General features: G+C 36.1%; 1 protein-coding gene across 1 annotated transcript in view; it reads left to right on the top strand.

Moving 5' to 3' along the window:
- The first annotated feature begins 756 nt into the window (after positions 1 to 756).
- Positions 757 to 16,376, top strand: part of ptpn4a (protein tyrosine phosphatase non-receptor type 4a) — a 79,747-nt gene continuing 64,127 nt past the window's right edge. The window contains exon 1 of the mRNA XM_056465406.1: positions 757 to 1,155. The gene's annotated coding sequence lies outside the window, so the exon portion shown is untranslated. The remainder of the gene's footprint in view (positions 1,156 to 16,376) is intronic.

The raw sequence follows: 16,376 nt of genomic DNA, 5'->3' as shown, positions 1-16,376 counted from the left end.
CCAAAGAAATACAGACGAATAAACCACTGTGTGTGTATGTGTGCGAATGAGTGTGTATGAGTTTCCCAGTGATGGGTTGCGGCTGGAAGGAAACAAATGCTGGATAAGTTGGCGGTTAATTCCGCTGTGGCGACCCCTGATTAATAAAGTGAATATGAAATAAATGAATGAATGTGCCATGATAAGTAGAAACATACAATAATGCAACTTAAAAGTTTTAAATGCATATATTTTTTAAAAGCATAAATTTTTTTCAAAGCAAAGTTAATACTGCAGACTACATACAGAGTGCGAATTACAGGGGGTTTGGGGGCTCTGTCTCCCCTAAGTAATGCTTGATCCCACCTTAAGGACAAAACAAAATGTATAAGGGTTTGCCTTTTAAATAGTTAAGAAGTAGCTTACTCTGATCTGTAAACTTTTCACCGTTTGTTTAATATTACAAATGTCATTGAGAACCACTCAAAACACAGAAATCTTAATAACGAGTGGGATTAATAAATCAGATGTAATTGAATTAAACAAACAAATTTGGTTCACTTGAAGCATATTGCACTAACATTACCAAAGTATTTGACCCCCGATCGTCAATGTATAATTCGCAGCCTGACTACTGACATGCTTTTAAAAAATGGATTGGGGTCACTCGCACGAGGATTATCCTTCAATGTGATCGTTCAACGTAAATTCCCCGTCTCCAGCTTGTAAGTCCACCCCCGGCCGCTGGTGGCGCTATGGAGAGATGTCGCGCCATGTTACAATGTAACACTCAGCACTGCTGCTGCTTCTGCGGCTACAATGTAACAGCACCGCGAACGGAGACACAGCTAAAAAAAGTCACCGATCAGATGAGTCGACCTCCGGAGAGGGAAATGCGTTTTTTTATTTTCCCGCAAGATCCCTTCTGCCGCCATAGTGGCCCGCTGACCGGATTGTAGTGTGTCGTCGCCGTGTGTCTGTCCAGGATCGAGTTTATGTGGATTATTGGACGCGGAGGCCCGTGGAGTTGAGTGTGTGTGTGAGAGTGTTGGGCTGGAGCGGGTCAGTATGAGGCTTCTGCTGCTGCTCTGAGCGGCTCTTCGCTCCTCTGCCTCGGCTCTCTTTACAAATAACAATTACGGAGAAAACTGGACACCCCTGGAGCTGTTTATGACGGTAAGAAAGGACATGTCACTTTGCTTAGGTTTGGGGATTACTATAACTGTTAAAATGCGGTCTCCTTTCCAGTATTTAGCTACTTAAACGCTCATTTCAAGTAATATTTTAGTCAAGAAAATACTCACTTTATAAAGAGTCCTGCTATCGCTTTTCTTTCTTTTTTTATCTAATACTTAAAGGTTCTCTTAAAGCAGCTTTTTCTGTAGCTGCAAATATTACAGTAAGTGTTGTGTTGACGCTTGTGGTGTGTTTAGCCAACACAGCAGTGCTTTGATGAGCGATAAACGTGGTCTTTTTCATTTTGAGAAGATTGTCTTCTGTTAACTGCTTTCATCAAGATGCAAGCTCTGATGTCGATCGCTGGTGGACACATTTAGTGGTTTGGAAGTCAACGACGTGTTTTGTGGTCAAACAGAGGTACTGTATTTTATGCGTTGCGTTGATGGTGTACATGTCTGTGATGTCATCGATTTTTGACAGGGTTTATCACGTTGTCACATGTGACTCTATCATTGCAACGTCATGAACAGGTGAAAACCAGTTGTTCAGAATTCTTCATGCAGGCATGAGTCGATGGGTGTGTGTGTGTGTGTGTGTGTGTGTGTGTGTGTGTGTGTGTGTGTGTGTGTGTGTGTGTGTGTGTGTGTGTGTGTGTGTGTGTGTGTGTGTGTGTGTGTGTGTGTGTGTGTGTGTGTGTATTGAAAGTTGTGCTTGTGAGGGCCAAATGTGCTCAATTGTAATGAAATTAGGCATGGGCCGGTATAAGATTCTGACGGTAGGAGAACCTTGGATACAAATATCACGGTTTCACGGTATTGTGTTTACTGCTCTACAATATATTCTTTTTAAATGCTTGGGTAAAAAACCCAAACTTTCTCCCCCATTACACACAATATATTGTATTTTGAGAAACATTAATAATATTTTAGAACAGTAAACATGTCAGGCTAAATAATAAAAATGAATCCTTGATTTCTGCTGTCATCATTAGTTTTAAAAACACTGATTTATTACAGTTTAAAACACCATCACTTGATATATTTTCTGCTGGAGATACTGTTGTCCTAAAACCTTAAGAAATGTAAATAAAAAATCTTACATATACTATTAACTTTATTCTTCAATACGGTAGTGCGCTTGTTTTTGCAATTGTTTTAGAACTTCTGATTCAGAAATGACTAGGAATGATAAACGGCCATAAAGTATAAAAGTACTTGCTCTACAAACAAGTGTTTGCATGACTATACTGACAAAGCAGAATATTACAATAAGAAAATTTCTGTTTGCAGCATCAAGCAGCACAACTAATGTCTAAAAATTAATGGAAGTGAATAAGACCAGATATCTCAAGCCAAAAAGATTGAAATAAATGGCTGTGGCCACTTGTATGCAAAGAATAAGTTGAATAGGAACGGTAGCAGAAAATTTTGGCGGTTTTAAAACCTTGACCTTTCCAAACCGCAGTACTTTAAAAAACTGTTATCGTCCCATGCCTAAATGAAATATCATGACAATTGACTGGAGACAAGTCCTCCTGAGGGGGTTTTATTCTTATTGTTTCTGGGATGGTTATTTTTAAGGGTAGGGTAGATTTGGTGTCTGTAAGGTATAGTTAACTGGATATAAAACTATTGGAAGTCTATGCAGAGTCCTCAGTGATAGGGAAACGATCTATGTGAGAGATTTTAAGTAAATCTTGCATGCAGACAGGTTGCGAATTTGGGAGTATTGACCCCCCTAATTAACACTTGATCCCCCCTGAAGGACGTCAAAACAAGATGCATGGGGGGTCAGTCCTTTAATACTGAGAAATATTTCACTCTGATCTGTATTTTAAATAATAATGTTAATAATTAAATAATAGATGAGGGGTGTCACGGTGGCACAGTGGGTAGCACGGTTGCCTCACAGCAAGAAGGTCTCTGGTTCGAGTCCCAGCTGGGTCAGTTTTTCTGTGTGTCAATTTCTGTGTGGAGTTTGCATGTTCTCCACGTGTTGGCGTGGGTTTCCTCCGGGTGCTCCGGTTTCCCCCACAGTCCAAAGACATGCGCGATAAGTGAATTGGGTAAGCTAAATTGTCCGTAGTTTATGTGTGTGAATAAGTGGGTGTTTCCCAGTGATGGGTTGCAGCTGGAAGGGCATTTTATGGGCCACTGCATAAAACATGTGCTGAATAAGTTGGTGGTTCATTCCACTGTAGCGACCCCTGATTAATAAAGGGACTAAGTTTAAAAGAAAATGAATGAATGAATGAGTTATAGATGGTATAAATTTGACCACCCTTATAACGGTTCAAACCATTATGAACGCATAATCAGGAAAAAAGTCTGAAATTATCAGATCTAGAGCACTGTGATCGTGTTCACAAGACTTTGTTTTCTCATAAAAGAGGTGTTTGTATCTACATTTAGCCTAAAGGTAAAGTCAAAATAGACACATAGTTTGTAGTTTAACCTTCAGTAACATCTGGAATGGTTAATTAGAGAATACTACAGGTCAGATTACAAACTTAAATGTGTTTTATTAATAAACTCGATGTAACTAAGAATAAATAAATGACTGAAGCATGTATTACATGAACTAACCAAAACAGTTGATGGCCCTGATCATCAATTTCTAATTCGCACACTGCATTTAGACCCACGTTCATTAAGATTGTTTATTTGATCATAGAATACATTAACAATGACAATTTCATTTAAATGGTTCCTGTTTTATTAAATTTTAAAATTCTGTTTATTCCTGTGTGAATACTCCAGTCTAGGGCTGCACAATAAATCATTTCAGCATCGATATCGCAGTGTGTCTATCCACAATAGTCACATCGCAAGATATGCAATGTTGAGTTGGGTTTATAGTTGACCTGAAACCACAGGATGAAACACACAAGATTTGTGTCACAGCAGAATTTAATCATAAAATATTGATATATTAATTCCTGTAACTGTGTGAGCATTCTAACATAGTTTAAAGCATTCAGGCATTTGTACAGTTTGTAACTGATAATTTTCTTTTTTGCATTATTTAAATGATGAAGACCTAATAACTAAGTGAAGTTATTTTACATTTAATTATTTAATTATCTGAATACTGTTAAACTCCCCAGAAAGCCACAAATTATGTCACTTCTTCATTGTGTTTGTTTATGACTGTAGTTTGTTCATTATATGTATAATAAATCATATAAAATGTATAATTATGTAAAATATAATATAGACTTGCTCCGGTTTCCGCCACAGTCCAAAGACATGCACTATAGGTGAATTGGGTAAGCTAGATTGTCCGTAGTGTATGTGTGTGAATGCAGCTGGAAGGGCATCCACTGCGTAAAACGTATGCTGAATAAGTTGGCGGTTCATTCCGCTGTTCCGACCCCTGATCAATAAAGGGACTAAGCCGAAAAGCAAATTAATGAATGAATAATATAGATTTGTATACGATACACCCCCCTACAACATCATCTTGATCAATCTAAATGATTGACTTTTCAAATCCATCTGTTGAAATTGTGTTCATATCACAATATAAATCGCAGAGAAAAAAAGAAATCGTCAGATTTTTCCAATATTCTGTTGCCCTACTCCAGTCTTCAGTGTCATTGTGATTTTATAGTCAATTTAATTGCATCATTCCAATTTAATGCATTATTTCTAAAGTAAAAGAGAGGAAATTGTACTGATGACATGTGCAAAGAAAGTATAAATATTTGAATAAATGACCACATTTAATAACAACCGTTTCATTTTTGCAACACAAATTAAGATATTTTAGAAATCCGAGAGCTCTTTCATCCTCTGTAAAGACAACTAAAGTCTCAAAATGTTTAAAGTCCAGAAAAGGAACCAAAAACATTTTCAAAACATCCCGTGTGACTTCAAGTGATTTTAACTGTAATCATATGAATCATACTAACATTGAACCACTGAAGTCACATGGAATCTTTTGACAATGTTTTGTTTTTGGTTCCTGTTTACGAGCATTGCTTTCTATAGCAGGGTTGGAGAGCTCTCAGATTTAATCTAAAATATATTCATGTTGCAAAGATGAACAAAATTCTTATGGGATTTTAACGACATGAGGGTGAGGACTTAATAACAGAATTTTCATTTTTGGGTCAACTATCCCTTTATGGTGATTCTGTTTTTCTGAGTTAGCAGTCGTGTCCTGCTGATTGGGTTTTTTGCAGGTTGAGTTGATTTCAGCCTGTCAGCTGTTAGGGCCGCGAGGGCTGCAGCGAGGGGCCCTGGCAGGCATTTCTGTACACCTGAGCCAAGGCCATGCTGAGCTGAATTGGGGGGCTTTGAAGAGGGGGTAACAGGAGGCAGGTGTTCAGACAGTTGGAACTGGCAGCACCTGCCCATCTCAGTATGGCAAACCACATTGCCTGACTGAGCACATTGCGCTGCAATTTCTGACCTCCTGAGTACAACCCATGGCCAAGTTAAGCAGCTCATTATAGAGATGTTTCATGGCACCATGTTCTCTCTCAGACTGAGCTATTATTTTGTTTCAAGTAGTTTCCCTGTTGTATTATAGTTCACTGACTTCCACCTGAGAGTTTCCGCTGTGTGTGTTTGTGTTTGAGTAATTGGTATTGTAAAAATATATATTTTCAATTTTAATTGTTCAACAAAGAACCATTTCTTTGTATTGGCAAGCGGTTTAGTTTAATGGTAGTTTCCTTAAATCACTTACACTTATTGATAACAATTTACTTCTGTTTAGAAGTCTCTTTATACAAGCTGCACTGAAGAAAATCTACATGTGCTTTTTAAAGGTTTGAGAAATGTGATTAACAAATAAAAATAGTAACTTTTCGACAATTGAGTGTGTGTTAGTGTTTGTATTTTGAACAACATGTTATAGCATACAGCATTGCTATGTTATAGCAATGCAGTATAAAAAGTGACATATTTTTCAGAAGGAAGATTTAGGAAAACTGCCATGAAAAACCCACAGTTATGATGCAACCATGATGAGATTCATTGCTCAGATTTAGATCATATTGCATTATATTAAACCGGTGGCAAAAATAGCATAAGTTGGTTTTCCATTTATTCTTTAAAAACATTTACAGCAAGCCACATACACAGAAAAGCACACCAATCTTAACTAATACACATCTCATCAATGAAGTCATTAAAATGCATTTATGCAGAAACATGAATTTTATATTTTAATTTTAATTTTTTATACTTTTTTTTTTATGAATAGAAAAGTGTAAATTGATGGTGTATTTTTCAAGAGTGGCCAGTGCTGTGAAATAAGAGCAATTCCAGCATTATGTATGTGACATTTGCAGTAAACACTCAACATAAATTCACAGTTTTCTATAAACCCTTCTCTAGTTTAATTGAGGAAAATAAACATCCGTTATAAATGTTCACACATGCCTTATTTAGTTTGGTTGAATCGTACTAGAGTTCGTTTTCTCTCTTGGTGCGGTTCGTTTGGGCAGGTGTTAATGTAGCAGTCGAACTCAAGTGCGCACCAAAAGTGGAGCAAAAAAGCGTACCGAGACTAAACAAACCCTGGAGCAGTTTGTTTGTGGTGAGAACATGATCCGAATTAGAACAGATCCCAACCGCAAAAGTACTCCGCCTTTTTGGACTAATCCAGCTGCCGTAGTCTGCGTTGTGCATTATGGGATGTGGATTGAAAAATATTTGTTGGCAGCACTTTACCAACAGTTTTAAATGTAGGGAGAGAAGGAAAAACATTACCTGATGGATCGTTGGTAATGTTTCCGGAAGATGCAGTTTTGCCATCACCATTTGCTATGCATTAAAAAATTGTTTTCCAGCCGCAGCCACGCTTCATTTTTGAAATGTATAGTTTGTCTAGAGTGATGTATACAAACCATATAGTATACCCTGACCAGGGGTACAATCAGCCAGCGCAGTCATCCTTCCATAGTAAAAAGCAACATTTTGTGTCTGCTGGTTTGTTTACTTGCGGGAGTTTTCCCACACGTTAATTCTGACCAATCGAAAAGCAGTCTAGGAAATAAGTTTAAAAACATCTGGCCAATGAGTATGGATTTTGCCACATGACTGTTTTTTGGTTCTTTTCAACTGGTTCGGACGAAAGCAATCAGTGTGGTGTGAAAAGGACCCAAAAACGGCAGAAAAATGCTACAATGTATGATTTGTTGCCCTTGATCTGGACCAAATGAACTGAACTACAGATGTGAAAGCACCCTGAGTTTACAGTATAAAACATACTTTATAGAAATTCAGTAAATTAAACTGCACAAACCAAAAGAAACAATGCTAATCAAAAGGATTGATTTTATTGGTTGATTTTATTTTATTTGGCATTTCTGCATTTATGAGGGAAAAGCTTCATTGTGGATGTGGCATCTCTCCGTTATGGATGTGACAGATGTGAAACTGCCATTTTTTGTGACTTTAGTATATCAAATATAATTGTTTGAAAACCCTGACAGAGACATTTTAAAGTATTTTTACAGTACTGTAAAACACAAAAAAACCTTGAAAGGGTTTTGCTATTTGGGTAAAACATTCTATTTTTCATGGCATGGTTGACATTTGCATGAAATTGCTCACACATCTTTTTTCCTTTTCTTTTCAGTCGACTCTCTTGATAATATTTGAATCAATGTTGTTACCAATTTAGCTAATAATCACCTTGTGCAAATGATTATCTGGGTTGGTATAGTTACTTAGTACAAAACTTAAGGTGAGATTATTGAGAGCTTTGAGTGGACCAAGGGTCAAAGTGACTGAAGCTGTGACCAAACAGCTTTTGTTGTTCAACGCAGAAACACCCATCAGCTTAAACCAGGCAGTCAGGAATTGGTCATCAGTTCATCAGGCCACTGCACCTTCTGCTGCCAGGTCAAATATATCTCAGATCTGAGTCATAAAGAAACAAGCCTGCAGAACTACAGGCTCGTTTTGACAGGTTTTCTCTGCTTGTTCTTTCCAATAAAAACTTCCTGTCTGAGATGGATAGATGGATGGGTGGCTGGCCTCGCTATCACGAATAGAGAGTGTTCTGTCAGCACTGTTGCGGTGACTGCTCATGTGGCGCTGCGAAACGGATCCACAGTCACACATCACATGCGTTCCAGCAGAACTGACAGAAGCAAATCACAGCTGCGAGGATGCTTCCGTCTGTCGTATTATTAGCAGACGTGTTGTATTCGCGAGGGAGGATTCATTCAGTAATTTCCACTTTTCCTCACAAAATAACGCATTCTTGTAAATCCATGACCACATCATAGGTTTTGTTAATTATAAAGCTCAGCGGCGCTTCCTTCTGTTGACACCAAACACACGCTAGGCCCTGAGGAAATGAGAGTGTCACATTTTTGTGGCAAGTACTGAGAAATTAAAGGGATAAGCTATCACGAACTTCCTTTTTACTCGGAGATTTACATCAGTGGTCTGTGAAACGGAAATAAAATCTTTTAGTTTGACACTACTACCACACACTACTGGGTAAGTACAGTTTAATATTATTATTATATTTTCTAATTATTTATGTTTTTTTCACATGGATATATCCACCTGTTATAAAAGTTACAAAGAAGTGATTTAAATGTTACAAAAATAGTGTCAAATAAATGTTTTTCTGTTGAACTTTCTATTCATAAAAAAATCCTGTAAGACATTTTCAGCTTTAACAAAAGTGACTAACAAGACTAGTGAAAAACTGGTGATACATTTCCTGAGGATCAGATTAACATATTAAAATGATTTCTGAAGAACCTTGTGACAGTAAAGACTGAAATGATGGCTGTTTGATGATTCAGCTTTACTATTAAATAAGCCTATTATTTTTTTTAAAATTAGTTTGTTCAAATAAGCAGGATCAGGAGACTTATTTAAAGGGCACCTATGGTGAAAAATCTATAGATATAGTGTATAGACAGTCATATTGGGGTGATATAAACACACCCAGTCCTTTTTTTTCAATCTAAAAACATAAAAACGGTGGACCAATTGGAGTGGTTTTCAGACCGACCGCAACCTGACGTAGGAGTGCGGTCCCACCGCCCACCCAATTGATTGATAGCTGCACGTGTTAACATGTCCTGGTAGTCCAGTGTATAATCATATCAACAAGAGAGGACGTGCGCAAAGCAACTGGGAATAAAAGGTCTGTTCAGTTCGCTAGGATCATCAATCATCATCAAATGTGATCAAGAGTAAGTTTCACATGTTTAAAATGTTTTAAAACAGAGCATGTGTGTAATGAAGTACAGCAATTTACTTCGGCTTTACTTCATCAGCACAGCTGCGTGTCAGAACAATTATAAAGGAAGACGCTTCAATCCTGATTTGTGGATGTTAAATCAGGTTTATATTGTACATTAACATAACATACAGCAGTGGAGATTAACATGTATCCTGTCACATTTGCGTTAAACACGCTCTGCCTGTCTGTGTGTGTGTGTGTGTGTGTGTGTGTCTGCGCTGTGTATCTGTGTGTGTTCTTACTGTAGTATTTCTCACAAACGCTACGTGAGATCTTCTTCCTTTAAGTCTGTTGTCTGACGCAGCCAGGGGAGGAGATTAAGGCACGCAGAAAGGCACGTAGAAACGGTAGGCGTTGAGGACTAGCCTTAAAGGCGCAGTACGACAAAACCGCCCCCTAGTGCAAAAATGTATAAAATAGAATCTTGCAAAAGGTATAATGAAAAATCTGATGGGTGTTTTGAGCTGAAACTTTACAGACACATTCTAGAGACGCAAAACACTTATATTAAATCTGAAAAAAAGGGCTAACCTAGCTGCCCTTTAAAATTACCTATCCAAAACCTGTGAAAACTATAATGTAGATTTGCAACAAAGCATCAACTTGAACTAGACTTTAAAGCAGAGATGCTCAAACTAGGCCCTGCAGGCCAAAGTTGGCCCATTGTATTCTTTGATTTGGCCCGTCATCTTATCTGAGATGAGAGGGAGAATGATTGAGATGGTTTAGAGATTGTAAATTTAAACGTAACCTTTTATTTGTTTGTTTTATTTTTAAGCTACAAAAAGGCTATCTGAAATAAAATGTTTCAATTTAGATGCTGTAATTTAGTTTAAAGTGTGCATACTGTCACCCGATAGATAGAAGACAATGCAGAGACTTTGCTGAGGGAATCAAAGCAAAGGTAGATTCTGCTTGGCTTGTATATGCCGCATTGAACTTCACTGTGATATAAATGTGATTGTTTTAATTGCAATAAATTATCATTTAAAAACTTATTCTGTGTTAGTTAATATGATTTAAAGTAATATTTTCTACTTCGTTTTATTATTATAAAAGAAATTAGGAAACTACCCATGGCAACTTAAATGTAAAATTGTTTGGTGTATTTATCTTCGGCCCACAGCTCTTGATGATATTTGGTTTTTGGCTCTTCATACGAAAAAGTTTGGCCACCCCTGCTTTAAATGATTCAATAAATTATAAAAGATTAATGATAATTAATATTGGTGTGAATTTGAAAGATATGTAATCCATATCTTGTGAATCATTGGAGTTGTTCTTCAGTGTTCAGTGTTTGGGCTTTCAGCAGTGATATTTACATTACACTGAACTTAGCTGAACTTCATTTGTGAAAACTGAACTGAAGCAGTTTCAGTTTACTACAACTTCATCTATGTTAACCTGCCTTGACACAATCTGCATTGTAAAAAGCTCTATAGAAATAAAGATGAACTGAGTTGAACATTATTATTAGTGTGATTAGAATAGGCATGAGATGGTATGAGATTCTGACAGCATGATAACCATGGATGACAATATCATGGTTTCACGGTATTGTGATTACTGCTCTAAAATATATTCTTTTAAAGTGTCTGGGTAAAAAACTAAACTTTTTATCCTCTTTGAACACAATATATTTTATTTTGAGAAACATTTAAAATATTTTGGAGCAGTAAACATGTCAGGCTGCATAATTCAAATGAATCGTTGACTTCTGCTGTTTTCCTTAGTTTCAAAAACACTGATTTCTCAGCATCTTTGGAGAACTTTTCTGCTGGAGATACTGTTGTCCTAAAAAAACTTAAAACCAAATGTGAAAAAAAAATGTTACATATATCAGAGGAACAGTAGAGCAGAAAATGTTAACTGTTTTAAACCCTTGACTTTTCCAAACCGCGGCATACCTTTAAAACTGCTATCGTCCCATGCCTAGATTAGAATGTCACTGCCCATGTTAAAACTGGAGATTCCCTATACATTTTATTGGCTTCTCTTCCTGTCTGCATCTAAACTCCCTCAGACAAAAATAGACGACCTTCTTTTCTCCCCTTCATTTTTAATGTACGGCTCTTGACATCTCAAAGAGACAATGAGATGTTTTAAGTATTCATGAGCAAAGTTCTTGTGTTTTGACTGAAAGAGGAAGAGTTGTTTGGGAAAATTCCAGCATACAGGATACATATATTTAACCGTTTCTGCTTTATTATTTTATAATTGAAGAAACCCATTTCTAGGTGTTTGCCAGGGTGTTGCTGTTCACTTCTGTTTAAGTGTTTTAGTGCATTGTGGTTGCCAAAAATTGTGCTTTTGTTCTAATTTTCAGATGGGGATTTTGTTGCTGCTTGATTATCATTATTTTGTTACTATACTATACTATACTATACTATACTATACTATACTATACTATACTATACTATACTAATAACACAGGGAGGTGCCCAAGCCTACTACTCCTAATGCTCTACTGTTCTCCAGAGTTTAGCCCTAACCCTAATGAAATACTCCTGAAACAGCTAAAGATAAATCAATCAAACTCATAAAAACAACCGAACCATTGGCTAAAAAATAATAAGCCAATTAATGAGCTTGTTCAATGTCATTAATTAATGCATAAGATGAAAGCGTAATGTTTTATGTCGTAAAATAAAATCCACATATAAAGCTTCAAACTTTGTGTAATATAACTCATTGGAGGCCTGATACTTGTCCTAACCTGTACTTGGATTAATATATATATCCTCTATACTAGGGCTGCTCAATATATCATTTCAGCATCAATGTCATAATGTGTGTGTCTACAATAGTCACATCACAAGATATGCAAATATTGGGTTGGGATTATAGTTGATTACAACAGTTGGGAATACATGATATTTGTGGGGTCATTGCAAACTATACCCTTAAGTGTTGTGTAAAAAAAATTCATTTGCATGTGTTTTAAAGGCATTTCAAGAGATTTTAAAGCATAATTGTACTGAATTAATGCAATGAAGACTACACAGTGTTATTTTACATTATATTCATTATTTCATTTCTGTACCCGAATACTGTTTGACTACAGAAAATAAACCATAAAACACTGTTTACTTATTTTGTTGCTCTACTGCAATTATTTTAGCTTGCAGTTCATATATTATTTACACCCTTTCAAAATCACCCCAATTAATCTTAATGAATGATTTATTTCCAAATAAATCTATTCGAGCCATCTGGTGAAATTTTATTTATATCACAATATATAACACAGAAAAACAAAATATCGCAATGTCAGATTTTTCTAATATCTCCAGACCTTTTTCTTGTTCAGTCATGTAGCCCTTTACTGAAGAACTTTGAAGTTCAAGCAGAGAATTTAAGGACACAACTTGAATTGATCTGCAATGCAATTATTTCTCTTATCCCTGTTTGAACTCTATTTTTTAAACAATTCAATGTTGAATGGTAGTTCGGTCCACTGTGACCTTTGTAGTGGAGACATGTGTGAAGTAGATTAAGTAAATGAATACATCAGAAAGTTTCAACCCCAGATATTAGATGTTAAAGTTACTTTAAGCGTCAGTTTCTCCCAAAAAAAAAAAAAAAAAAAAAAATCTGTCATCTTTTACTCTCCTTGAAGTCATTCCATTCTGTCCCATTAGACATCTTTGCTCTGTTCATTGTGGAAGAGAGCATGCTGTGCGACATGCAGGAATATTTGTGAACCTTTTCGGTTCACTCACATTAGGCAAATATATTTGCGCTTCCATGAGTAAATGTAAATCTCTTTGCTGATCAGTTTTTATTTGTGAATAAAGACCTTTTTTAAAATATGTTCATCTTACAAAGTGCATATATTTTTAATCTCTTAATAAACATGTCAAAGCATCAGAATTTTAGCAACTGAAAGACAGAATTCCTGTGTATTTGATTTTTAAAAATAATTTCATTTTTAGTTCCAATGATTTGCAAACATTATATGGGTCTGGAATCACATGGGGATTTAGATTTTAACCAACTCTTTAAGTCTTTGTTTATTGGCCCTTTTTCATATAGTATGTTTCATGTGGGGTTTTACAAATCTGGAACGAGTGGAAACTAATTTTAATTACATGTCTATGAACTCAAGTCATTAAATTTCTTTTTTGGTGGGGAAGCGTTCACTACTTGCAGTTAATTAATTTGAGTGTTGAAATTGCTGAATCCAGAGAAATCCCAAGGCAATGTAATGATGCTGTCACATGTTGCTTTGCTTAACTGCTTTTACTTACCCACTGAACAAGTTTCTTTCTTGCAGCTTTACTACTTAGGAAGCCTCTTTGTAAATTCTTAGGAAACAGCTCTGCATTTCTGTGTATCTTTTGATGGTTCTTACATTTTTCCAATGTTGCTACATTGGGATACTCAAACAAACTGAATCCACAGTGTTTACCCTTTGGTGAGGAAATGAGCCTACTAATGGCTTTACTTATAAATGTCTCTGCATATTAAACTGGAAAATAAAAAAAGATTAAATACTTGACCTTGAGTGCCACTGGACAGACGCTTCATGCTTGGCCACATTATCTAAGATTAGATTCTGTTCTGAGACTCTTGCTTGGATGAACATGGGTTGACAAGTACCTGGTTGAGCTACTACACAAACGGAGATGGACATTTTCACATTTAAACCATTAAACAATTAATTTAAGCAGTGGGTATTTTTGTAATATTCTGTATAAATGGTTGATGTTTCATTTAGTATTTTATGTAAATACTAAAAACTAAATAAAAAAGGTGTAAACAACAGTTATGCTTCTAAATTTCCTGCTGCGCTATTTCAGATGTTCTTAATTTTTGTTTTACATCCTTTACATCCATCTAAAGAGATAAAACAGTTGATGTTTTCCATCATATACAGAAATTAAAAGCTTACAAATAAGATTAGCTTATCTAAAATTCAGTTTTGAACTCTTCCTCGGCAATAAACACTGTGATATGAACAGTAATGGTGCGTTTGGTTTTGCTGTATCAGTTTAAACCAGAGTCCTCATGTTTTCTGTAATGCATGCAGGCCATTTTGCAGACTCAGTTCTTAGAAGAGACAATAACTCCATTTATTGTTGACTTTGATCTTTGAAAATTTGCAGACTTCTTACACAACAAAGACTATATTATATATCATGCACACTGATGTTTGAAAATAAATGCATTGTGTGTTGCTGAGAAAATGAATTAATGTATCAAATAAAATAAAATAATGATAGGATAGGATAGTTCACCCACTAGAAGTCTTTTATCCACTCTTCAAAATGTAAATGGTGGATTAACATTAACCACATGATCACTGATCAGATTTGCCATTATTTGAAACTTTAGGTGGTTTCTAAAACTAAATCTGTCAGTGTTATTTTCATTCTCTCGTATCCAGACCAGTACATTTTCCCGGATGTTGCTCCCTGTCATCTGAAAAAAGGCATTGACTGAGTGATTGACAGCTGATATTAACCAATCCATTCGCGTTCAGTTCAAGAGCTTGAAGGCGGGACAAGCATTGCAGGCTTTGTTTACTTCAGCAAGCTGACATGTCAACTGTTTTAAACTATTTCTGAGTGCTGTGTTTAGCGTTTTTAGGTGCATTCTGTGTGAATGTCTCCTAAATACGCATATGCGGTGAACATTTAGCAATGAAAACTGGTCACATAGCAACATGCACTCACATAAATGCTTCCAAATATATTTTAAGGTCACATAGATAAAATTTTGGGCGCATATGCTAGGCCTTTCATGATTAGGAATTTTTGTTGTGCGATATATTGTCACAAATTATGACAATCGATATTATTGTCATTTTTAGATCATTTTATGCCACTGATTATATAATGATTATATAAAAGCATAATAATGCAAATAGCCATAAAGACTTTAAAAGTATCATTCTTAAGGTTAGTCAGATGTTAAAAAGGTAAATGTCCTATTATATATACTATTAAATATCCAATTAAGTAAATGTCCAATTATAAACTTTGACAGCTGTGAGGTAGAATGTAAATGTCCTTGTAAATGGCTTTTAACGTTATTTGTGAATTTGTAAATATATATTGCAGCATCAAAGATTTTTGAGGTCATCGCCAAGTATTATACGATAAGTCGATATATTGATTATTGTGACAGGCCTAACATATACAGGTAGCAATTTCAGTTGCAAAATGGTTACAATTTCGAGCCCTGGCCTTGATAGTTGAATTGTTTATAATTTTTTGTTGTTGTTGTTGTTTCTATAAATAACATTTTAAGCTTATGTTTCATGGACTAGTTCAGTGTTTCCCAACCCTGTTGCTAGAGGGTCACCAACGGTACTTTGGATGTCTCCCTTATCTGAGCCATTCATTTCAGGTTTTGGAGTCTCTTCTAATTTTCTGAATGATTTGATACAGATGTGTTCGAATAGGAAGAGGTTGAAAATGTGTACTGTTGATGTGCCTTCAGGAACAAGGTTGGGAAACACTGTAATAGTAGTCTAAATACCTTAACTAGTTTGAGTTAAATTTCCCAAGTTCTTCATTTCCCTCATTGTTTTTAAAGCAGAGTGGTTGGAAAAATCTCTTTTTCCTTTTTTACTTCCTCCAGTCATTGCTTTTGTGGTTGCTGTGCCAAATGTAGCCAGAGGCTGCAAAAATGTCAAGCTCTTTTAGAGACTTGTCTGCGTGCTGCTTGTAAGATCTGATTACACACTCGCGGGGACCTAGACTGAAAGTGTGTATGTGTGTGTGCTCACCTGAATCAGGAGGAACGCCCAAATCCCCTCCCCGCATGCCAGAAAACACACTCGCAGCACATTGCGCTGTTTATGTGGGCTGCCATTGGCCACTCGCTGTGGAGAAAAGGTCTGTGTTTGTTCTCCCGAAATGGAATTTAAGCAAACTAACACACGAGTCAAATTTAGCAAATGTTTTATCCTTTATTAGCTTATGTAAACTATTCTAAGCTTACAGTATTTTCTGTCTTTTTGCAGTTCTGTTTAATGTGGCTGG

Source organism: Danio aesculapii, chromosome 9 (assembly GCF_903798145.1).
Source record: "Danio aesculapii chromosome 9, fDanAes4.1, whole genome shotgun sequence".
Classification (NCBI taxonomy): domain Eukaryota; kingdom Metazoa; phylum Chordata; class Actinopteri; order Cypriniformes; family Danionidae; genus Danio; species Danio aesculapii.
This window is presented reverse-complemented; position numbering and strand designations above follow the sequence as displayed.